The 22321-nt window shown below is 48.5% G+C and overlaps 1 protein-coding gene across 6 annotated transcripts in view; it reads right to left on the bottom strand.

Annotated features, from left to right (window-relative positions):
• The window catches only part of RAD54L2 (RAD54 like 2), a 133258-nt gene extending 122082 nt beyond the window's left edge, over positions 1–11176 (bottom strand). The window contains exons 1-3 of one of the 6 annotated variants that reach the window (XM_019024055.4): positions 10938–11161; positions 9738–9788; positions 8197–8258 (exon numbers count right to left, since the gene is read on the bottom strand). The gene's annotated coding sequence lies outside the window, so the exon portion shown is untranslated. Of the gene's footprint in view, positions 1–8196; positions 9789–10937 lie in introns of all 6 variants that reach the window. The other 5 variants (XM_063703836.1, XM_004034227.5, XM_055382528.2 and 2 more) reach the window with 5 other exon arrangements.
• Between the last annotated feature and the right edge of the window lie 11145 nt (positions 11177–22321).

The following is a 22321-nucleotide window of genomic DNA, read 5'->3' as shown; positions in this document are numbered from 1 at the left end:
TGGAAGGCACAATGACAGCAGAGCTCAAGCCAGAATACATCCATTTTCCTTCCCCCCCCCTTTTTTTTTTTTTTTTAGATGGAGACTCGCTCTGTCACCCAGGCTGGAGTGCAGTGGCGTGATCTCAGTTCACTGTAACCCCCACCTTCCAGGTTCAAGTGATTCTACTGCCTCAGCATCCCGAGTAGCTAGGATTGCAGGTGTGTACCACCTCGTCTGGCTAATTTTTGTGTTTTTAGTAGAGACGAGGTTTCACCACGTTGGCCAGGCTGGTCTCGAACTCCTGACCTCAGGTGATTTCCCCCCACCACCCCGCCCCGGCCTAGGCCTGCCAAAGTGGTGGGATTACAGGTATAAGCCACCGCGCCCAGCCTTTTTCTTCCAATTTCTATACAATATACATTAGGAGAAAGACTCCTACTTGTTTCATGTGCCTCAATTGCCGAACTATGTCCACCTGGCTCTGGATTTGTCTCCTGACCACTAAGCAATCTGTGAAGAGAGTAGAGCTCCCTCTAGGTTCCTCCAGCAGCCAGCTCTTCCAGAGTTACTGGGCTGCTAGGCCGGGAGTGGCGGTTCACGCCTGTAATCCCAGCATTTTCAGGGTCCAAAGCAGATGGATCACCTGAGGTCCAGGAGTTTGAGACCAGCCTGGCCAAATGGCAAAACCCCATCTCTACTATAAATACAAAAATTTGCTGGGCGTGGTAGTGGGCGCCTGTAATCCCAGATACTCAGGAGGCTGAGGCAGGGAGAATAGCTTCAACTCAAGAGGCAGAGATTGCAGTCAGCCAAGATCGCACCATTGCACTCCAGCCTGGGCAGCTGAGCAAGACTCCGTCTCAAAAAACAAATACAAAAAAATTAGCCGGGCATGGTGGCCTGCGCCTGTAATCCCAGCTACTTGAGAGGCTGAGGCAGAATCGTTTGAACCCGGGAAGCAGAGGTTGCAGTGAGCGGAGATGGCGCCACTGCACTCCAGCCTGGGCAACAGAACAGGACTCCATCTCAAAAAAAAAAAAAAAAAAAAAGCAGAGTTACTGGGCTGCTATAACAGAGCAGAGATTCTACTCACTGTGTAGGACTATCTTCCTTGTGTGTATCCTCTGTTGGCCAGCAGCCTGAAATAAGGGGTGACTGTCATCCCAAACTGAAGCCCTAACTATCTTATGAGGACATAAAAAGGGCTCTAAACTTAGAATCAGAAAACAGGCAGCAATTCCCAGCTTTTCTTATTATCAGCTCTGTGTACTGGAAAGCAAGCCACTTCACCTTTTCAGGTTTGCTTCCTCATCTGTACAATGGGGATATTTGCCTCACAGGGTTGTTGGGAGGGTGAAGTAAATATATACATGAAAATGTTGGCCGGGCGTGGTGGCTCACGCCTGTAATCCCAGCACTTTGGGAGGCGAAGGCAGGCGGATCACCTGAGGTCAGGAGTTCAAGACCAGCCTGGCCGACATGGTGAAACCCCATCTCTACAAAAATACAAAAATTAGCCAGGCATGATGACGGGTGCCTGTAATCCCAGCTACTCAGGAGGCTGAGGCAAGAGAATCGCCTGAACCTGGGAGGCAGAGGTTGCAGTGAGCTGAGATCGCACCACTGCACTCCAGCCTGGGTGACAGAGCAAGACTCTGTCTCAAAAAAAAGAAAGTGGCCGGCGCAGTGGCTCACACCAGTGATCCCAGCATTTTGGGAGGCCGAGATGTGCAGATCACCTGAGGTCAGGAGTTCAAGACCAGCCTACCCAACATAGCAAAACCCCATCTCTACTAAAAATACAAAAAATTAACCGAGTGTGGTGGCAGGTGCCTGTAATCCCAGTTACTTGGAAGGCTGAGGCAGGAGAATCGCTTGAACGCAGGAGGCAGAGGTTGCAGGGAGCTGAGATCGTACCACTGCACTCCAGCCTGGGCAAAAAGAGCAAAACTCCGTCTCAAAAACAAAAAGAAAGAAAGAAAAAGTATTTTATAGGCTGGGCACGTCTGTAATCCCCGCACTTGGTGAGGCCAAGGCGGGTGAATCGCTTGAGCTCAGGAGTTCGAGACTAGCCTGGGTAACATGGCAAAACCCTCTCTCTCCAAAAAATACAAAAATTAGCTGGGCACAGTGGCACATGCCATTAGTCCTAGCTACTCAAGAGGCTGAGGAGGGAGGATGACTTGAACCCAGGAGGTGGAGGCTGCAGTGAGCTGAGATCATGCCACTGCACTCCAGTCTGGGTGACAGAGTCAGATCCTGTCTCAAATGTAAAAAAAAAAAAAAAAAAGTGTTTTATAAACTACAACATCATACATACGCAAAGTATGCTTATCACAGTAAAGCAAACATTTTTCATTTCCGCCTACTATTGATGGTACTATAAAACCATAAGCACATGTTAGTACCTCCAATGTGCCTCCACTGGCTGAAATTTTCTATGTTTGTATTGCTTTCAATCTATATTATAACATCTTCCTTTTTTTTTTTTTGAGGCAGAGTCTTACTCTGTCGCCCAGGCTGGAGTATAATGGCACAATTACGGCTCACTCCAGCCTCTATCTCTGGAGTTCAGGCAATCGTCCCGCCTCGATCTCCTAACTGGGAGACTGGTAGCTCAGATGTGGTCCATAACTTCTAGGTGTGTGTCACCTTGCCCAGCTAATTTTTATTTAATTTTTTTGTAGAGACAGCTCTCACCATGTTGCCCCAGGCTAGTCTTAAACTCCTGGGGTCAAGCAACCCTCCCACCTCAGCCTCCCAAAGTGCTGTGATTACAGGCATGAGCCACTGCACCTGGCCAACCAACAACTTCCTTTCTTTTTTTTGTTTAAAGACAGTGTCAAGTTTCACTCTGTTGCCCAGGCTGGAGTGCAGTGGTGAGATCTCGGCTCACTGCAACCTTTGCCTCCCAGATTCAAGCGATTCTCCTGCCTCAGCCTTCCAAGTAGCTGGGACTACAGGCGTGCACCACCACATCCAGCTAATTTTTGTATTTTTAGTAGAGATAGGGTTTCGCCATGTTAGCCAAGCTGGTCTGAAACTCCTGACCTCAGGTGATCTGCCTGCCTCAGCCTCCCAAAGTGCTGGGATTACAGGCGTGAGCCACCGCGCCTGGCCTCAACAACTTCCTCCTAACTTCTCAACACTGCTCACAAAATGTCATCAATTTTTAACAGCTACTGCTAAATTTAAAGTGCCTCAGTGTTTTTTGTTTTTTGTTTTTGAGACGGAGTTTCACTCTTGTTGCCTGGGCTGGAGTGCAATGGCATGATCTCGGCTCACCACAACCTCCGCCTCCCAGGTTCAAGTGGTTCTCCTGCCTCAGCCTCCTAAGTAGCTGAGATTACAGGCATGTGCCACCACACCCAGCTAATTTTGTACTTTTAGTAGAGATGGGGTTTCTCCATGTTGATCAGGCTGGTCTCAAACTTCCAACATCAGGTGATCCGCCCGCCTCAGCCTCCTAAGGTGCTGGGATTACAGGCGTGAGCCACAGTGCCTGGCCTTCAGTTTTCCTTTTTATCTGATATCAACTTTTATCTTTAACCTAACTACAGTTACTTTTCATGCTTTTATTTTCTGCAGTCTGCTATTTTGTCACTTGCATGAAAGAATAATTGCATTTGGCCAGGCGTGGTGGCTCACACCTGTAATCCTAGCACTTTGGGAGGCTGAGGAGGGGGCATCACCTGAGGTCAAGAGTTCAAGAGCAGCCTGGCCAACATGGCGAAACCCTGTCTCTACTAAAAATACAAAAATTAGCCAGGTGCGGTGGCACATACCTGTAATCCCAGCTACTTGGGAAGCTAAGGCAGGAGAATCACTTGAACCCAGGAGGCAGAGGTTGCAGTGAGCTGAGATCATGCCATTGCACTCCAGCCTGGGTTACAGAGTGAGACGCCATCTCCAAAAAAAAAAAAAAAAGAATTGATGTAGGCTTTGATAAGCTTCCTAACACCCAGCCTTCAGTAGGGATTTCTATGCAGTCTAATCACCCATAAAAACTAATTTGATTGGGAGGCCAACGCAGAAGGATCACTTGAGCCCAAGAGTTCGAGACCAGCCTGCGCAACATAGTGGGACCCCTGCCTCTACAAAAAATATAAAAATTAGCCAGGCAAGGTCATGCATGCCTGTACTCCCAGCTACTCAAGAAGCTGAGGTGAAAGGATTGCTCGAGCCTGAGAGGTCAAGGCTACAGTGAGCTATGATCATGCCACTGTACTTACTCTAGCATGGGTGACAGAGAGACACTCTGTCTCAAAACAAAAAAAAATTAAAAATTTAAAAAAAATCTTAAAAAAACTAATTCAAAGTAATTTAGATAGTATACTCAAGTTATTTTACTACCAAGATCCAGGAGGGTGGCCAGGCGTCATGGCTCACGCCTGTAATCCCAGCACTTTGGGAAGCAGAGGCAGGCGGATCACAAGGTCAGGAGTTCAAGATCAGCCTGACCAACATGGTGAAACCCTGACTCTACTAAAAATACAAAAACTAGCCAGGCGTGGTGGCACGCGCCTGTAATCCCAGCTGCTCAGGAGGCTGAGGCAGGAGAATCACTTGAACCCGGGAGGCAGAGGTTGCAGTGAGCTGAGATCGCACCACTGCACTCCAGCCTGGGCGACAGAGCAAGACTCCGTCTCAAAAACAAAACAACAACAACAAAAAAGATCCAGGAGGGTAACTAAATAAATTGGCACAATTCTGTAACTTCTAGGTAAATAACTCAGAACATACAGCTCCAGACACTTCAGAATTAGTACAGTATTAGACTGAGCAGAAAACGGATACAGATAATTTTATAGTCACTGAATTCTAACTCCTGAATAAAGTTTGCTCAAATAATCGTTATTTCCTGTATATGTTGACACTGAGCTCAGATGGGTCTCCAAAAGGCCAACCAGGCAGCAAAATTCACAATATCCTAGTGTTAAATCCATTACCCATTCCCAGGCCAGGTGCAGTGGTTCATGCCTATAATCCCAGCATTTTGGAAGGCCAAGATGGGCAGATCACTTGAGGTCAGAAGTTCAAGACCAGCCTGGCCAACATGGAGAAACTCCGTCTCTACTAAAAATACAAAAATTAGCCAGGCATGGTGGCGCACCTATAGTCCCAGTTACTTGGGAGGCTGAGGCAGGAGAATAGCTTGAACCGAGGAGGCTGAGGTTGAGGCAGTGAGCCAAGATCGTGCCATTGCACTCCAGCCTGGGTGACAGAGCAAGACTCCATCTCCAATCAATCAATCAATCAATCAATCAAGTCATTACCCATTCCCAGCAGGTGGTGGCTTATCAGTAGTTAGTTGTCTAGATACCCTGTGGCCCAAACCAACTAATCACTTCTTTACATATGAGGACAAAGCACTCAGAGCAGTAAATGGCCTGCAGAAGATCAGACAATACCAATGAAGAACTGTCACATTTTCTCCCAAATGAAATGTTTGCAAGACCCAAAAAAGCAAGTAATAGCCCTCCAGCCTCAAAATTATGAACAAATGAATAAGCAACACATTCTCACAACAAAGTGTTGCCTTTAGCAACCTGGAAAAACAAAAGCAGAGATACTGCTTCAGCCAGGATCAGATGCAGCCATGAAGTCAGAACTCTCATCACACCACTAGTTCCACAGTGAATGATTTCCTGTTATTTCATAAGCAAAGGTTATTCATTTGTTCATTCAACAAACATTTGCCAAGTAGCTACACTGTGCCAGAAATGGTCAGGTGCTGGGATATAAACAAGACAAGCTCCTGCCTTGAAGTAGGTAATAAACTAGGTATGGGAAACACAAAAAAAACACCAAAACACGGTAAAAAGGAATTTGAGGAAAAAATATATACATAATTTTTTTTAAAATACCAAAACTTAGCAGGACAGTATGATTATAAAAGCTTGCACAGACTCCAATGTCATACAGAAGAGAGGCATTCTGCTGAACCTGGAGGGAATCAAGGAAGGCTTTTATTAAGAGAAGGTGGTGCCCGAACTCCTGGTTCAAGCCTTAGAGTCGGCCAAGCTGTAGAATAGAGAGCAAAATATCACAGAAGGAATAGTCTAAGAATGCTGGGACCTTCAAGGAGTTCACTATAACTAAGCCTCACGTGCCAGAGTAAATGTGGCAGAGGAAAAACTAGAAAGGAAGATAAAGAAGGGGCCAGGTCATAAAGGTCCTTATGAGATGCTGAAGCAGAGACAGGCCAGGGTCTAGATGTTAGAGACCAGAGGTATATTATTTACTCTTTTTTTTTTTTTTGAGATGGAGTTTCGCTCTTGTTGCCCAGGCTGGAGTGCACTGGCACAACCTCTGCTCACCGCAACCTCCGCCTCCTAGGTTCAAGCAATTCTCCTACCTCAGCCTCCCAAGTAGCTGGGATTACAGGCATGCGCCACTATGCCTGACTAATTTTGTATTTTTAGTAGAGACAGGGTTTCTCCATGTTGGTCAGGCTGGTCTCGAACTCCCAACCTCAGGTGATCCGCCCGCCTTGGCTTCCCAAAGTGCTGGGATTACAGGCGTGAGCCACCCCGCCTGGCCATTATTTACTCTTATCTGGAATTAAAGACCACCAGAATGGAGGGGGCATTTGACTACAGCAAGACTGCAAGAAATTAGAGACCAGTTATTTCAAATCACTTCTGGCCTCTACTTATTTTTCTCTTGAATATTAGTGAGACTTTTTTTTTTTCCTGTCTTATTGGGAAAAAATAAAACTGAAAGTTCTATAACTAAGTCTGTTCATCAAAAACATGCCTGAACAGAGTGCTAGATTTTACCAAAGTAGCCCCAATTAAAGAAAATGACAAATCTCTCCTGCATCTGGAGAATTCCTGGCAAAAACACCAAAGCCAGGTCTCTGGTGCCAGCAGAAGAATGCCAGAGAAATGTCCTGATCAGGGGCCATATAGAACACAGTGGTGCCTGGTATACTTTAGTGTTCTATCAATGGGAAAGCCCACTGTTTCCAAACAAGAACATGCCAAACAGTTACCTCCTGGCTTCTCCATACAAACTGTCAGGAAAAAACCTTCTACTGCCAGGAATGACCTTGGACTTTATAGTGTGGACTCCTGCCTACCAGCACTGAATAAAGACAACCTTGGCCAGGCGCGGTGGCTCACACCTGTAACCCCAGCACTTTGGGAGGCCAAGACGGGCGGATCACGAGGTCAGTAGATCGAGACCATCCTGGCTAACACGATGAAACCCCATCTCTACTAAAAATACAAAAAATTAGCCGGGTGTGGTGTCAGGTGCCTGTAGTCCCAGCTACTCGGGAGGCCTGTAATCCCAGGGAGGCTGAGGCGGGAGAATGGCGTGAACCTGGGAGGCGGAGCTTGCAGTGAGCCGAGATCGCACCACTGCACTCCAGACTGGGCAACAGAGCGAGACTCCGTCTCAAAAAAAAAAAAAGACAACCTCAAAATTTCCTCACTTGTCCAGAGTGCCAACAGGTGCAGACAGCTGCCTTCCTCACCAGACAAGGAAACTTGAACCCTGCACAGCACCACAGTACCCAGCCACATTCCTACTATTAATACTACTGAGATTAGAGGTCCTATATAATAATACACATTAACTACTACTGACAACCAGCACTGACCACCCTCAAAGCTTGAGGCCCTCATCTCCAGTCCTCGATGCAATCTGCAAAGAAGGCTGTATTAGGCCCATTTTACAGATGGAAAAACAAAACCAAACCAAAGCTCAGAGAGGTTAACAGCTTATCAATGGTCAAAAATCGAGCAAGAAAAAGTGGGAAGACTCCAAAAACCAAGCTCTTCCCATTGTACCAGACATTTCTTCTCTCAGACTTTTTCTAAAGAAATAGAAAACTCTAAGCCTTATTTCCAAGAGTTTCTGAAGTTGATCCATTTAACTAAGAGGTGGCCAAAAACATTTATTTAAGCAATCACCTTGCCTTTAAGGCAACAAATAAACAAGTTTTTATTTTCTTTGATCAAGTGAATAGTCCAGATGGAAAATGAGAGATATTTTGAAGAACTCATTTATTATCTAAATACCTTGATTTTACATTTCTTCATTTTTGCCCAAGATATATACACAGAGAGATAGACAGCAAAAGGCAGAATTTCATTTTAATAGATCAGAATGAAGAGTAACAAAGCAAAAAACATTCAGATTTACATTATATTTTATGCAGTAAAAATTAAGAAGCAAATGACTTTCAAACAGACTGAGCCTTACCTCAATCTTACTCCTCCTGTTCCAAGGGACAGCACTCCAAGTGATCAGCAGACACTCCCAGCCTACATACAGTGAACCAGACATAAGGGATAAGCAACGCCTTCATGCTCCCAAAACCACAGTGGGAAGGAGTGTGATGGCTTCCTGGGGAATCTGAACACATATAGTATTTGTAAATCACTGCTCGTTGAGACATACACTAAAACAAAATGTTTTACCTGTGGTTTGTCTACAGGAGTACTTAAAATTAACAGGTGTATAAAATAGTGCAAAAATAATCCCATACCAGCATGAACTCACAGTGATAGCTAAACTTTTTCCATGGAGATGTTAAGATAATTAACTGTCACCAGTCAAAATTAATACATTATAAAAACTTTATTCAATGTCTTTACTGATTAAAAGCTTGATATACCTGAATTACTTCTTTCTTCATAGACCTATAACCACCTCTAAACCAGGAACTACCACTAACAAAATGTTAAAAATATCATCAGCATTTTTGAGGTGCCCAAAGCAGTGCCTGGCAAAATGCGATAAATGTTCGTTTATGAAAGAATGAATGGAGAGAGAGAAAGAATACTACTTTTTTTTTTTTTTTTTTTTTTTTGAGTCAGAGTCTCGCTTTGTCGCCGAGGCTGGAGTGCAGTGGCATGATCTCGGCTCATTGTAACCTCTGCCTCCCAGATTCAAGTGATTCTTGTGCCTCTGCCTCCAGAGTAGCTGGGACTACAGGCACATGCCACCCCACCCGGCTAATTTTTGTATTTTTAGTAGAGACAGGGTTTCACCATGCAGGCTCGATCTCCTGACCTCATGTGATCTGCTTGCCTCGACCTCCCAAACTGTTGGGATTACAGGCGTTAGCCACCACATCCAGCCAAGAAAAAAAGAACACCATTGAAGAAAAATAATTATTTAAAGCTTAAGGAAAAAGATAATGTTTACAATAATGAGAACTATCAGCACAACTACAAACAGAATTACCTAACATTGCACTTGAAAGTTTATACTAGACTCCAGTTAGGCTATATTTCCTACCACTCTAAACTCAGAAGGTACAATGATTCTGATACTGTTTTTGTTCATGTAGGGTTCCCTTTAAACCTCACCTACAGACAACACACCAACTTTTGCCTGAATAATACATACAGAGCTCTGGCCCACAGCTGCAGGCCTCAGAGTTGGAGTTTGCGTACTGTCTTTCAATGATATAGATTGTCACAGGGAGACAGTGTACAGGCCAAATTCATTGAAGATGGATAATACTTCTAGTGAAGACAATGTCCTGTGAGAGTAAACAAGGATGCTGAAATGAGAGTCACTAAGATTTAACAGATTCAACGAACTCACTTCATGGCAGTAAGAGAAGATGAAATTTCATGGATTTAAGGATGGAAAGACCATTTAACAACATAAATGTTAGGGTTTTCCTATCCTTCTTTAGTGTTGCACACGTTAAACAATGGCACACAAATTAGTGAAAAGAAGCTTTTAAATTTAGATTTATAAGAATTGGACTGAAAACGCCTGGAACTTACATGTATGATGAAGTCTAAGTTTGTCTATCATTTCAAACAACAGCCACAGTGCTGAAAAGAAAGTATGAGTCACAATTCAAAAACAACGGAGGAAAGAAAAAAATGAACAGAGAAAAGCTTTGGATCCAAATACCACAAAGAAATTCCTTACTTAAAATGTTGTCAATGACAGTCACTACTCTGACTTGGAGTAAGAAAGAAAGGTCCACACTGTCCTCTACGTGGGAACAAACTCATCCAGCCCCACATAACCCTTCCAGTTGCATCCACCTCAATGTTCAGCCACCAATATAGTCAGCCACAATCCCTAGCAAGCAACAGGAATCCTAACAGATCTGAGTCACCCACTCCCACGCAGTAAGAGGTCATTCTCCATCAGGAAGCCCACTCTGCAAAGTTTCCTTGTTCATCTCCCAGGCTGCCACCACCATGACCCACATAAAGCTGATTCTCCAATCTCAGTAGCCTATCAACCCTCCTCTACACTCCCCAAACCACAACTCCCACCGGCCTCACCCTAACGACAAGACAGCTAGCACTACTCACTGTGTGCCACTACTCACTCCTGTGATAAGTTCCTTGCCTGAAAACCACTCCTCGTCAGGGTGCATCAGGGCCCCGGAGGATCCAGCTCTCTGCTTAACTCTCTTGTGCCCAGCTGAGCTCCTGCCTTTCCAGGAACTAATCACCAGTTACCTCAGGGAAGCTGAACTCTCAATGCCTCTTCTGCCCCAGCCCGACCCCAGTCTGCCAAATTCCCAGACCTCAGGAGAGGGGGTCGGGGAGACGCATCCAGATGCGCCTCAGGGATTAGACACACAGAAGCCCCTAAAATTCCAAATACTTTCCCAACCCCACACCGCGCTCTGGTCATCCTCCGGGGCGCCAGCATCCAGAGCCAAAAGCGCAGAGGGGCAACAGTTAAGTCTCCGTGTCCCTATGACTCCCTTCCCCGGCTACGAAATCCTCAAATATCAAGCCACTGAGGCCCCGGGTCGAGGCCCAAGACCCCCGCCAAGCCTCCGGCCACTGGAGTTTCCCGGGTGGGACCCCGTGCCCCGAAGGCCCGGGCCGCTGGGTCCATCTAGCTGCCCCGAGCCACTGCATGGCAGGGGCCCAGGCCGCGTCTCCAGTCGGTCCCCATTGTTGCGGGACCCGGCGGCCCCGGCCGGGAGCGAGGAACCGGCACCGGCGTCTCACCTCCTGCGCCGCGGCTCCGGGCCGCGCCGGACCGCGCAGGGCCGAGGGACCTCACGTTCAGCTTCGCCCGCCTAGGCAAAGTCTGCGGCGGCGGCGGCGGGGGCGGCGGCTGAGGCGGGAAGCAGCCGGCCAGGCCCGGGCGCCGCGGGCTGGCTCTGGCCAAGCGTCGGTCTCCACCGGCGGCGGCGCTCGCCAGCCTCCGCTCGCGGTCCGCGCCAGAAAGCGTCCCCCTCCCGGCCCGCGCGCCCGACCGCACGGACGGGAACACGCGCCGCGGAGAGGAAAGTTCCGCTGAGAGCCGACTGAAGGCAGTTCCCCTGCGCCGGGTGTACGGCGATTCCTGCCTGGATGGGACCGTTTCTGGAATGAATGCCGCACAGAAATCCCAAGCCAGAAGCTGCCTGAGAATGGTTCTAGGGGTGGGTCCAACGGAATGGTTTTGCACTCGCCAGCCATTTAGCGTCTCAATTGAGCCTCAGTTTCTCCTCATTTCTCATTGCGAATAATCTAGGCGGCTTGTTAGGATTGAATGAGGTGATGCGAATACCTAGCTCAGAGATAGGGAGCTCTACACCGGGGTACGATCGTTACTGATCCTGCCAATGCTGCTGCTATTATTGCCTCCAACGTAGGTTGTGCTCAGCCCTCAAGGGCCCTTGAAATTATGCGCATCATGTAACTCTTCCTTTTTCACCCTCGGTCCCCACCTACCATCCTGTTTCCTGTTAAGTGAAGCTGTCTTCAGAATTCCCTGGAAGAGAAGCAGAGGCAAAAGGGGGCTTTCTTGATTGCTGACACTCAGGTGGAGGTTAAGGATGCAGGTTCTCCTTCCTCAAGTTGGGAATTACTGCCATGTGGGCTCCAGTTACTGATGGGACTGTAACAGCTCTCTCCACTATAGCCTCAGGTTCTCTTCTCCTCTTCCCAAGAAGTGAACGTTGACAAAATGATTTTTTTTTTTTTTTTTGAGAAGGAGTTTCGCTCTTGTCGCCCAGGCTGGAGTGCAGTGGCGGGATCTCGGCTCACTGCAACCTCCGCCTCCTGGGTTCAAGCTATTCTCCCGCCTCAGCCTCCCGAGTAGCTGGGATTACAGGCGCCCGCCACCACGCCCCGCTAATTTTTTGCATTTTTAGTAGAGACAGGGTTTCGCCATATTGGGCAGGCGGGTCTCGAACTCCTGACCTCAGGTGATCCTGCCTACCTCGGCCTCCCAAAGTGCTGGGCCACCAGGCGTGAGCCACCGCCTCTGGCCGACAAAATGATGTTTTAAATTACGAAAGTGCATCTTTCTTTGAAGGCTTTGTATTTTACTCATAAAATCAAGAGGATAGCAATTCCTTTCTCGTCCCCACTTTCCTTTTCTTCTAGGCCTTCACACCTCTAAGATACCAGATGCGGTTATTTTTGGAGCTAACTCTTGATGGGAATTTAGATCTGCAAAAGGTGTTCCAAAAAAAAATCCTAATTTTCAGGTGTTCTCAAATTTCCCATTTTTACATACCCCCTTGGCTTCTGAGACACATATATGCCTGATTTTTCATTTATATTATTTTCTGGAGGTAATGAAAGGGTTCTGCCTGTCAAAAGGCACTTTGCTATCTAATATGGATCTGTGTCCCCACCCAAATCTCATGTTGAATTGTAATCCCCAATGTTGGAGGTGGGGTCTGGTGGGAAGTAATGGGATCATGGGGGTAGATCCTTCATGAATGGCTTAGCACTGTCCCTTTGGTTCTCTTCTTGTGAGTTCTCACAAGATCTGGTTGTTTAAAAGTGTATGGTGTTGGCTAGGCGCGGTGGCTCATACCTGTAATCCCAGCACTTTGGGAGGCCGAGGCAAGTGGATCACCTGAGGTTAGGAGTTTGAGACTAGCCTGGCCAAAATGGCAAAACCCTGTCTCTACTAAAAATACAAAAATTAGCCAGGCATGATGGTGTGTGTCTCCAATCCCAGCTACTCGGGAGGCTGAGGCAGAAGAATCACTTGAACCCAGGAGGCGGAGATTGCAGTGAGCTGAGATTGTGCCACTGCACTCCAGCCTGGACAACAGTGAGGCTGTCTTAAAAAAAAAAAAGTGTATGGCACCTCCCCCCACTTCTCTTTTCCTCCTACTCCAGCCTTGTGAGGTGCTCGCTCCCCCTTCGCCTTCCACCATGAATGTAAGTTTTCTGAGTCCTTCCCTGAAGCCCAGCAGATGCCAGCATCATGCTTTCTGTACAGCCATGAGCCAATTAAACCTCTTCTTTATAAACTATCCAGTGCCAGTCATTTATTTATAGCAGTGTGAAAACAGACTAATAGAGTGTTCCTTCTGGAAACAGCAGGCTCATGGGTTAGAAAGCAGCACAGTCAAAGCCTCTGGAAGCTTCTCCGCTTCCTCAGGTAAGAGGACCTTCATCCTAGGTTCTTCAGAGGCAAAGGATGCCTCAAAAGCTGGTTCCAGCCAAGTGCAGTGGCACATTTCTGTAGTCCCAGCTTCTCAGAAGGCTGAGGCAGGAGGCTCACTTGAGCCCAGGAATTCAAGTTCAGCTTGGGCAATATAGCAAGACACTATCTCTTAAAAAAATAAATAAAAATTTTAAAAAGCTAGTTAACTTCTCTCCAGCAGCCTGAGGTCAGATCAGCATTCCGACCCCTCCCAGCTTCAAGTCTTGCATTTTACTCATTTGGCCTCTTAGCTGGGACTCTCCGGGTGACACATAGAGCATATTTGGCCTCAGGAGTTGAAACAGGTTCACATGAGAGCCCCAGAGACTACCAAAGAGAGGAGAAAGAAACCAGTCAGGTTGGCCAGATATATTTAAACACACACACACACACACACACACACACACACACTCCTATTGTTAATCCCCCCACCCCCATCCCCTGGCCCCAAATTAAAAGACTTAAGGCACAACCACCAAAACATAGACACTTACCTTTCTCATGTCACTAAAGTTGGAGCCACAAAGGCCAGAGCTAGCTCCCCTGGTGATGGAAGCCTCTTCCATTCCCTCCTCCCAGGATGGCATTGTCCTTCTGTAACATCTGTTTCCTCACCCTTCTAGAGATTCCCTGACTACTTGGATGATGTCATGCCCTCACAACAACCTCTGAGATTCATGGTACCCCAAAATTCACCTGTAGAAAGATTTGGTTCTATTAGGAGAAGTCCCTAGAGTGATTTATGCATATACCTGCCTATTGTTGGCTATACCTTTAAGTGAGTTTAAAAGATCTGGGACTACCCTTCTGGGATTAGGCAAAATTCACCAGGGACTTGTTGGTTAATCAGAAACCAGAACAAGGTTTTCTTCATCACCATGAAAACACACATGGAAAAACACTCTCTTCATTTTTTTTTTTTTTTTTTGAGATGGAGTCTTGCTCTGTCACCCAGGCTGGAGTGCAGTGTCGTGATCTCGGCTCACTGGATCCTCCACCTCCCAGGTTCAAGCCACCCTCTTCATTTTATCTGTTTCACCTCCTGCTTATTCCATGAGAGTTAGATCAATCCTGCGCCCACCAGCCACACTTAATGGCCCTCCCTCACTTCTGAATGCCAAAGCCATGATCCCTCTGAACCAGATTCCAAGGTGACAAAGGGTTGTATTGCTTTCTTCAACAGTCATCCCATTCTTGGGATATTTTTACCTTTTCTGCTCATCACCCAGATTATAATGTCCTAGGAGATTTTTTAAAAATCAACCCCAGTATCTAATGATGGCCTAGCATAATTGCTATGCCATAAAATTCCCCATTCAGCAACTATTTACTGGGTACCAATATGTACCAGGCACTGGCCAGGCACGGTGGCTCATGCCTGTAATCCCAGCACTTTGGGAGGCCAAGGCGGGCGGATCACGAGGTCAGGAGATCGAGACCATCCTGGCTAACATGGTGAAATCCCGTCTCTACTAAAAATACAAGAATTAGCCAGGCGTGGTGGTGGGCGCCTGTAGTCCCAGCTACTCGGGAAGCTGAGGCAGGAGTATGGAGTGAACCCAGGAGGCAGAACTTGCAGTGAGCTGAGATGACGCCATTGTACTCCAGCCTAGGTGACAGTGCGAGACTCCGTCTCAAAAATATATATATAAATAAATAAATAAATAAAAGATGTACCAGGCACTGTACCCAATGCTGGGGAATAGTAATAAGACATGACAGGCATGACCATAAGCATTTTACAGTTATTAACTCATTTAATCCTCACATCAACATTCCACTTCAAAGGTGGAAAAATAAGCTGAGAAGTCAGAAGAGCGATGGGGTTTGAGTGCAGACCATCTAGGTCCGGAGCCCATGCTTATAACCATCCCCAGCATGAATGAGGAAGTATGTTCAGAGTTGAGCCTAGAAGAGTGTGGTCTGTAGAATGTGACTAATAGAAACCTATCCTATATGGATGTTCATTCAAATGAACAGATGTTTATTGTTTCCCAGTTGTATTTCAGATGCTGATATGCCCTGGGGAACACAGCACTAAACGGGAGGGAACAGCTCTCTGCCCTTAAGTAGCTTACCTTCTAAACAGGTGAGAAAGACAGTACAAAATAATTGCAAATTCTAATAAGTTCTGAAAACACAAAACAGAGACCAGTATGGGAGAGAGGCTGTTGGAAGAGGGAAGGCATTGGGTAAGACCAACCCAATGAGGTGTCCCGTGAGCTGAATCCTGAATGCCAAGAATGCTAATGAGAACCATGTAAAGTCTCAGGGAAGAAGAATTCTAGGCAGAAGGACCAGAACTTGGGGGCAACATGGTGTGTAGGTGTAGTGAGAAGCCCCAGATAACTGCCCTGTGAAAGATTCTCCCCAGGGCCTGAAAGCTTGAAGGGATGAGTAACTCCTCCCTTCTCAGGCCCAGTCCCAAGGCAAAAGGCCACTTGCGCTAGCAGTGTGCGTCAGCAAGATAGCAGAAGCAGGAAGAGAGCCGGCCAGAAGACACCTACCCTGGCCGGAAGACACCTACACAGGCCAGAAGACACCTCCCCTGGCCGGAAGACACGTAACCCTGAAGATCGAGAAAAAGGCCACCCAGGTACCACGTAGCAGTTACGTCAGACTGGGACACTTCCTGTTTACAGGAGACTATAAAACCCCTGCCCCATCCTCACTTGGGGCTGATGCCATTTTAGGCCTCAGCCCGCCTGCATCCAGGCGCTCATTAAAACAGTGTGTTGCTCCACACCGCCTCGTGTTGTCCGTTGGCGTGCTCTCGGGGTTTGAACCGATACAAGAACTTTCATCTGGTGCCGAAACCTGGGGCAGGGGTTTTCCGCTCCTCCTAGGCACCACCTCCCAAAAAGCTGAACTCATTGCTGTCACTCAAGCTCTCACTCTAGCAGCCAGACAACAAATTAACATATATTTGGATTCTCGTTATGCGTTCCATGAAGTACACTCACACTCGTCTATCTGGAAAGAACGAGGTTTCCTAACTGCAAAAAACACTCCTGTCATAAATGGCTCTCTCATCAGCAAGCTCCTTCAAGCTGCCAGTCTCCCACAGAAAGTTGCCATCATTCATTGCAGGGGCCACCAAATCCCAGACAATCCTATATCGGCCGGAAATGCTTTAGCAGATCAGGTAGCCAAACAAGTAGCCCTATAACCCATGCAAGGCCAGTTTCTGTCCCTGTCCTTGTTCTCTCCTCTTTCCTCCTCAGAAGAAAAGGAGGACTTCCAGGCCCAGAACCTCCAAAAGCAAGGACCACGGTATATCAAGGAAGCGCACTTCGTTCTTCCTCACTCTCAAACAATTCCTATCCTCCAAAGTCTCCACAACTCTTTTCATGTCGGTTACAAACCTCTCTTACAACTTCTCCGCCCTATTCTCACTTGTGCTCACCTTTCCAGCCATGTCTGAGAGATTACCCAGTCCTGCTCTATCTGCCACTCAGTGTCACCCCCAGGTTCCCTCCAGCCACTGCCTTTTCCTACCCACCAAGCCCAGGGCCAGATACCCGGGCAAGATTGGCAAGTAGATTTCACTCACATGCTGCCCGATAAATGGCTCCGCTATCTTCCAGTCTTTGTACTTTCTCTGGGTGGGTAGAAGCATTCCCAACAACTTCAGAAGGTGCAAATATCATCACACAAACGCTCATCATGCCTATAATTCCCCGTTTTGGACTCCCAACATCCATCTAGTCCAAAAACGGGCTCGCCTTCATCAGCCAAATTATCTAAGGTGTCTCTACATCCTGAGGAATAAAGTGGGTTCTCCACATCCTGAGGAATAAAGTGAGTTCTCCACACACCTTACAGGGCTCAATCTTCAGGCAAAGTTTTATTTTATTTTATTCTTATTTTTGGAGATGGAGTCTCGCTCTGTCACCTAGGCTGGAGTGCAGTGGTGTGATCTTGGCTCACTGCAATCTCCGCCTCCCGGGTTCAACCGATTCTCCTGCCTTAGCCTCCTGAGTAGCTGGGACTACAGGCACCCGTCACCATGCCCAGCTAATTTTTGTATTTTTTTAGTAGAGACAGGGTTTCACCATGTTGGCCAGGATGGTCTCAATCTCTTGATCTCATGATCCGCCCGCCTCGGCCTCCCAAAGTGCTGGGATTATAGGCGTGAGCCACCATGCCTGGCCAAGGCAAAGTTGAAAAAGTCAACTCTGTCCTTAAAGCCCAACTCACCAAGCTAGCTCTAGAAACCCATCAGTCGTGGACAAGAAATCTCCCTTTCGTCCTCATGAGACCGCAACACCAAAAGCACCCTCTTTTTATAGTCCTTTCGAAATCATGTATGGCTGAACTTTTGTCTTAGGGCCTCCATCCTCACCAGACTCTGAGCCACTCAGGAATTACCTCCTCTCCAAAATCCAGACACGGTCTTTAATCCATGAAGCAGCAAATGAGGCAATGCCTCTCCCTGTCGACACCTCCTTGTCCTCTCAACATAACTGTCTCGCAGGAACAGACGTGTTCATCTGCCAACCTGACCCTCACAAAAAGCTACGACCGAAGTGGACAGGCCCCTACACTGTGATACTCAGCACACCAACTACAGTGAGAGTCCAAAGATTCCCCAGCTGGATCCATCGCACCAGGGTCAAGCTCATCCCCAAGGCTACGTCTTCCTCCAAAACATTAACAGCTAAGTGGTCCCCTCTCCCTCTCCCTCTCCCTCTCCCCTTTCCACGGTCTCCCTCTCATGCCGAGCCAAAGCTGGACTGTGCTGCTGCCATCCCGGCTCACTGCAACCTCCCTGCCTGATTCTCCTGCCTCAGCCTGCCCAGTGCCTGTGATTGCAGGCGCGCGCCGCCACGCCTGACTGGTTTTCGAATTTTTTTGGTGGAGACGGAGTTTCGCTGTGTTGGCCAGGCTGGTCTCCAGCTCCTAACCGCGAGTGATCCGCCAGCCTCGGCCTCCCGAGGTGCCGGGATTGCAGACGGAGTCTCGTTAACTCAGTGCTCAATGGCGCCCAGGCTGGAGTGCAGTGGCGTGATCTCGGCTCGCTACAACCTCCACCTCCCAGCCGCCTGCCTTGGCCCCCCAAAGTGCGGAGATTGCAGCCTCTGCCCGGCTGCCACCCCGTCTGGGAAGTGAGGAGCGTCTCTGCCTGGCCGCCCATCGTCTGGGATGTGAGGAGCCCCTCTGCCTGGCTGCCCAGTCTGGAAAGTGAGGAGCGTCTCTGCCCGGCCGCCATCCCACCTGGGAAGCGAGGAGTGCCTCTTCCCGGCCGCCATCCCATCTAGGAAGTGAGGAGCATCTCTGCCCGGCTGCCCATCGTCTGAGATGTGGGGAGTGCCTCTGCCCCGCCACCCCGTCTGGGAGGTGAGGAGCGTCTCTGCCGGGCCGCCCCATCTGAGAAGTGAGGAGACCCTCCGCCTGGCAACCACCCCGTCTGAGAAGTGAGGAGCCCCTCCGCCTGGCTGCCACCCCGTCTGGGAAGTGAGAAGCGTCTCCGCCCGGCAGCCACCCCGTCTGGGAGGGAGGTGGGGGTCAGCCCGCGCCAGGCCAGCGCCCCCCGTCCAGGAGGAAGGTGGGGGGGTCAGCCCCCTGCCCGGCCAGCCACCCCGTCCTGGAGGGAGGTGGGGGGTCAGCCCCCCCGCCCGGCCAGCCGCCCCGTCGGGGAGGGAGGTGGGGGGGTCAGCCCCCCGCCCGGCCAGCTGCCCCATCCGGGAGGTGTGGGGCGCCTCTGCCCGGCCAGCCGCCCCGTCCGGGAGGGAGGTGGGGGGGTCAGCACCCCGCCTGGCCAGCCGCCCCGTCCGGGAGGGAGGTGGGGGGGTCAGCACCCCGCCCGGCCAGCCGCCCCGTCCGGGAGGGAGGTGGGGGGTCAGCCCCCCGCCCGGCCAGCCGCCCCGACCGGGAGGGAGGTGGGGGGTCAGCCCCCGGCCCGGCCAGCTGCCCCGTCTGGGAGGGAGGTGGGGGGGTCAGCCCCCTGCCCGGCCAGCCGCCCCGTCCGGGAGGTGAGGGGCGCCTCTGCCCGGCGGCCCCCACTGGGAAGTGAGGAGCCCCTCTGCCCGGCCACCACCCCGTCTAGGAGGTGTACCCAACAGCTCATTGAGAACGGGCCATGATGACAATGGCGGTTTTGTGGAATAGAAAAGGGGGCAAGGTGGGGAAAAGATTGAGAAATCGGAAGGTTGCTGTGTCTGTGTAGAAAGCAGTAGATATGGGAGACTTTTCATTTTGTTCTGTACTAAGAAAAATTCTTCTGCCTTGGGATCCTGTTATTCTATGACCTTACCCCCAACCCTGTGCTCTCTGAAACATGTGCTGTGTCCACTCAGGGTTAAATGGATTAAGGGGGGTGCAAGATGTGCTTTGTTAAACAGATGCTTGAAGGCAGCATGCTCGTTAAGAGTCATCACCACCCCCTAATCTCAAGTACCCAGGGACACAAACACTCTGCCTAGGAAAACCAGAGACCTTTGTTCACTTGTTTGTCTGCTGACCTTCCCTCCACTACTGTCCTATGACCCTGCCAAATCCCCCTCGGCGAGAAACACCCAAGAATGATCAATAAAAAAAAAATTAAATTAAAAACAAAAACAAAAACAAAAAACAGCTAAGTGGTCGTCAAGCACAATTTCTCCTACCAAGCTTAAATTAACCAAAAAAACTTTCTTAAAACCAAAAACCCCCTTGAAAGTGTAAACATGGAGAAGACTAATTACCTGCTTCCAGAAATGGCCTGTATCTACGCAACCGCTTGCTGTGCCTCACTTCCAACCACAAGTCTTTTTTTTTTTTTTTTTTTTTGAGATGGAGTCTCGCCCTGTCACCCAGGCTGGAATGCAGTGGTGCTAACTCGGCTCACTGCAACCTCCGCCTCCCAGGTTCAAGCAACTCTCCTTCCTCAGCCTCCCGAGTAGCTGGGATTACAGATGTGTGCCACCACTCCAGGCTAATTTTTTGTATCTTTAGTAGAGATGGAGTTTCACCATGTAGGCCAGCCTGGTCTGGAACTCCTGACCTCATGATCCACCCGCCTCGGCCTCCCAAAGTGGTGAGATTACAGGCATGAGCCACCGTGCCCGGCCCCAACCAAAAGTCTTAATATGGAAATATCCGTCATCACAGTCTTGATGCTGTCAGTAGACGCCCTGCTGGCCACAGCAGCCCTCCAAGCTGACGTGAGTGTTATCAGTCTTTCTGCTATGGAGGAAAAATGCAACAGTCCTTTACTTACCATACCCATATAGAAAGATCCTGTTATGGAGTCTTAGTCGAAGAATGTGTTGAATCAGGGAAAAGTTATTATAAAGTAAAGCACCTAGGAGTATCTGGCAGTCGTAATGGGGCTATATGCCATTATGCCATAATGGGGCTATATGCCGCAAAGGGAAGCAGTGGCTTTGCTTCACCAAAATTGGACAACGCGGAGTAAACACTCAAGTGCTAGAGGACATAAAGAGAGAACAGATTATAGCCAAAGCAAAAGCCAAAGCCGACAGCTACCCCCCAAAACCACCCATAGTATTTCCACCCCTTTATAAAAAACTACCAGGAGATGTATCCCTTCCCAAGCCAGGAAAAAAACCTGTTTGTAGATCTAGGAGAACGCATCGCACTTACCATGAATGTGTCCAATTGCTGGGTATGCAGGGGAGCCCATATGAGTGAACAGTGGCCATGGTATGTCATAGACATTCCCCCTTACTTACTAATATCCCAAAACTACAGCCTCACTTTCACTCCTCAGGAATGCCCACAGTCCTGAACACTTACCAACCCAGTAAGAGGGATGGTGTGCATATCCCACAAGTGGACTAGTAAAACCCGTTGCACCATAGGTGAAAGCACTTGTCACCAAACCCTAACAGTCAACACCTCCACAGCCAAGTGGTGGCCAAGGTTACCGCACAGAGCCTGGTCTCCCTCTAACTTAAGCTATCTCAATTGTGTTCCGTCAAAAAGAGCCTGGAACTGTACAAATACCACTAACCCTTATGCCACATACTCCCGCCTAAGTGCTCTATGGAACAATCCTATGAACACCAGCCTACAGTGGATTGCCCCTGATGGATTCTTTTGGGTATGTGGAACCCAAGCTTACTCATGGCTACCTTATCACTGGCAAGGTACTTGCTTCCTAGGCACAATTAAACCTGACTACTGACTTCGCGAATGCACAAGGTGGGAGTGTAGCGAAAGGAAGAAGACTTGCTGAAGAAGTCCTTTTAAGGGTGAGGAGGACTCGGATTGAAGAATAGCACGACAAAAGGCATGGATGTAGGAAAGACAAGAGAGAGGTAGTCCTAGCTGGACTTGAGGGTTTGTCTGGGAAGGCCAGGATGTACCATCCCTAGTGATTCCCAACAGCTCAGTCAGTAGCCACTCTCAAGTCACTTTAGAGCCAAAGTTTTGGTGGCAGGGTCAGCTTTCATGATAAAAAATACTCAGCAAACTAGTAAAGAAAGAAAGTTGGTCAGGCACACTGGCTTACACGTGTAATCCCAGCACTTTGGGAGGCCGAGGTGGGCAGATCACTTGATGTCAGGAGTTCAAGACCAGCCTGGCCAACACGGTGAAACCCCATCTCTACCAAAAATATAAAAAATTAGCTAGGCATGGTGGTGCACACCAGTAATCCCAGCTACTCATGAGGCTGAGGCAGGAGAATCGCTTGAACCCGGGAGGTGGAGGTTGCAGTGAGCTGACATTGTGCCACTGCACTCCGGCCTGGGCAACAGAGCGAGACTCCCTCTCAAAAAAAAAAAAAAGAAAGAAAGTTATTTAATCTGAAAAGGGCACTTATATAAAACCCACAGCTAAATCATACTCAATGGTGAAATACTGAAACCTTTGTACCCTTTCTCCATAAGACCAGAATGTATTATTGCAAGTTCTAGCCAGAGCAATTAGGCAAGAAAAAAAAGGCATCTAAATTGGCCTTTTCATGAGAAAAGCACTCAACAAACTAGGAATAGAAGAAACATAATAA

Source organism: Gorilla gorilla, chromosome 2, assembly GCF_029281585.2.
Source record: "Gorilla gorilla gorilla isolate KB3781 chromosome 2, NHGRI_mGorGor1-v2.1_pri, whole genome shotgun sequence".
Classification (NCBI taxonomy): domain Eukaryota; kingdom Metazoa; phylum Chordata; class Mammalia; order Primates; family Hominidae; genus Gorilla; species Gorilla gorilla.
This window is presented reverse-complemented; position numbering and strand designations above follow the sequence as displayed.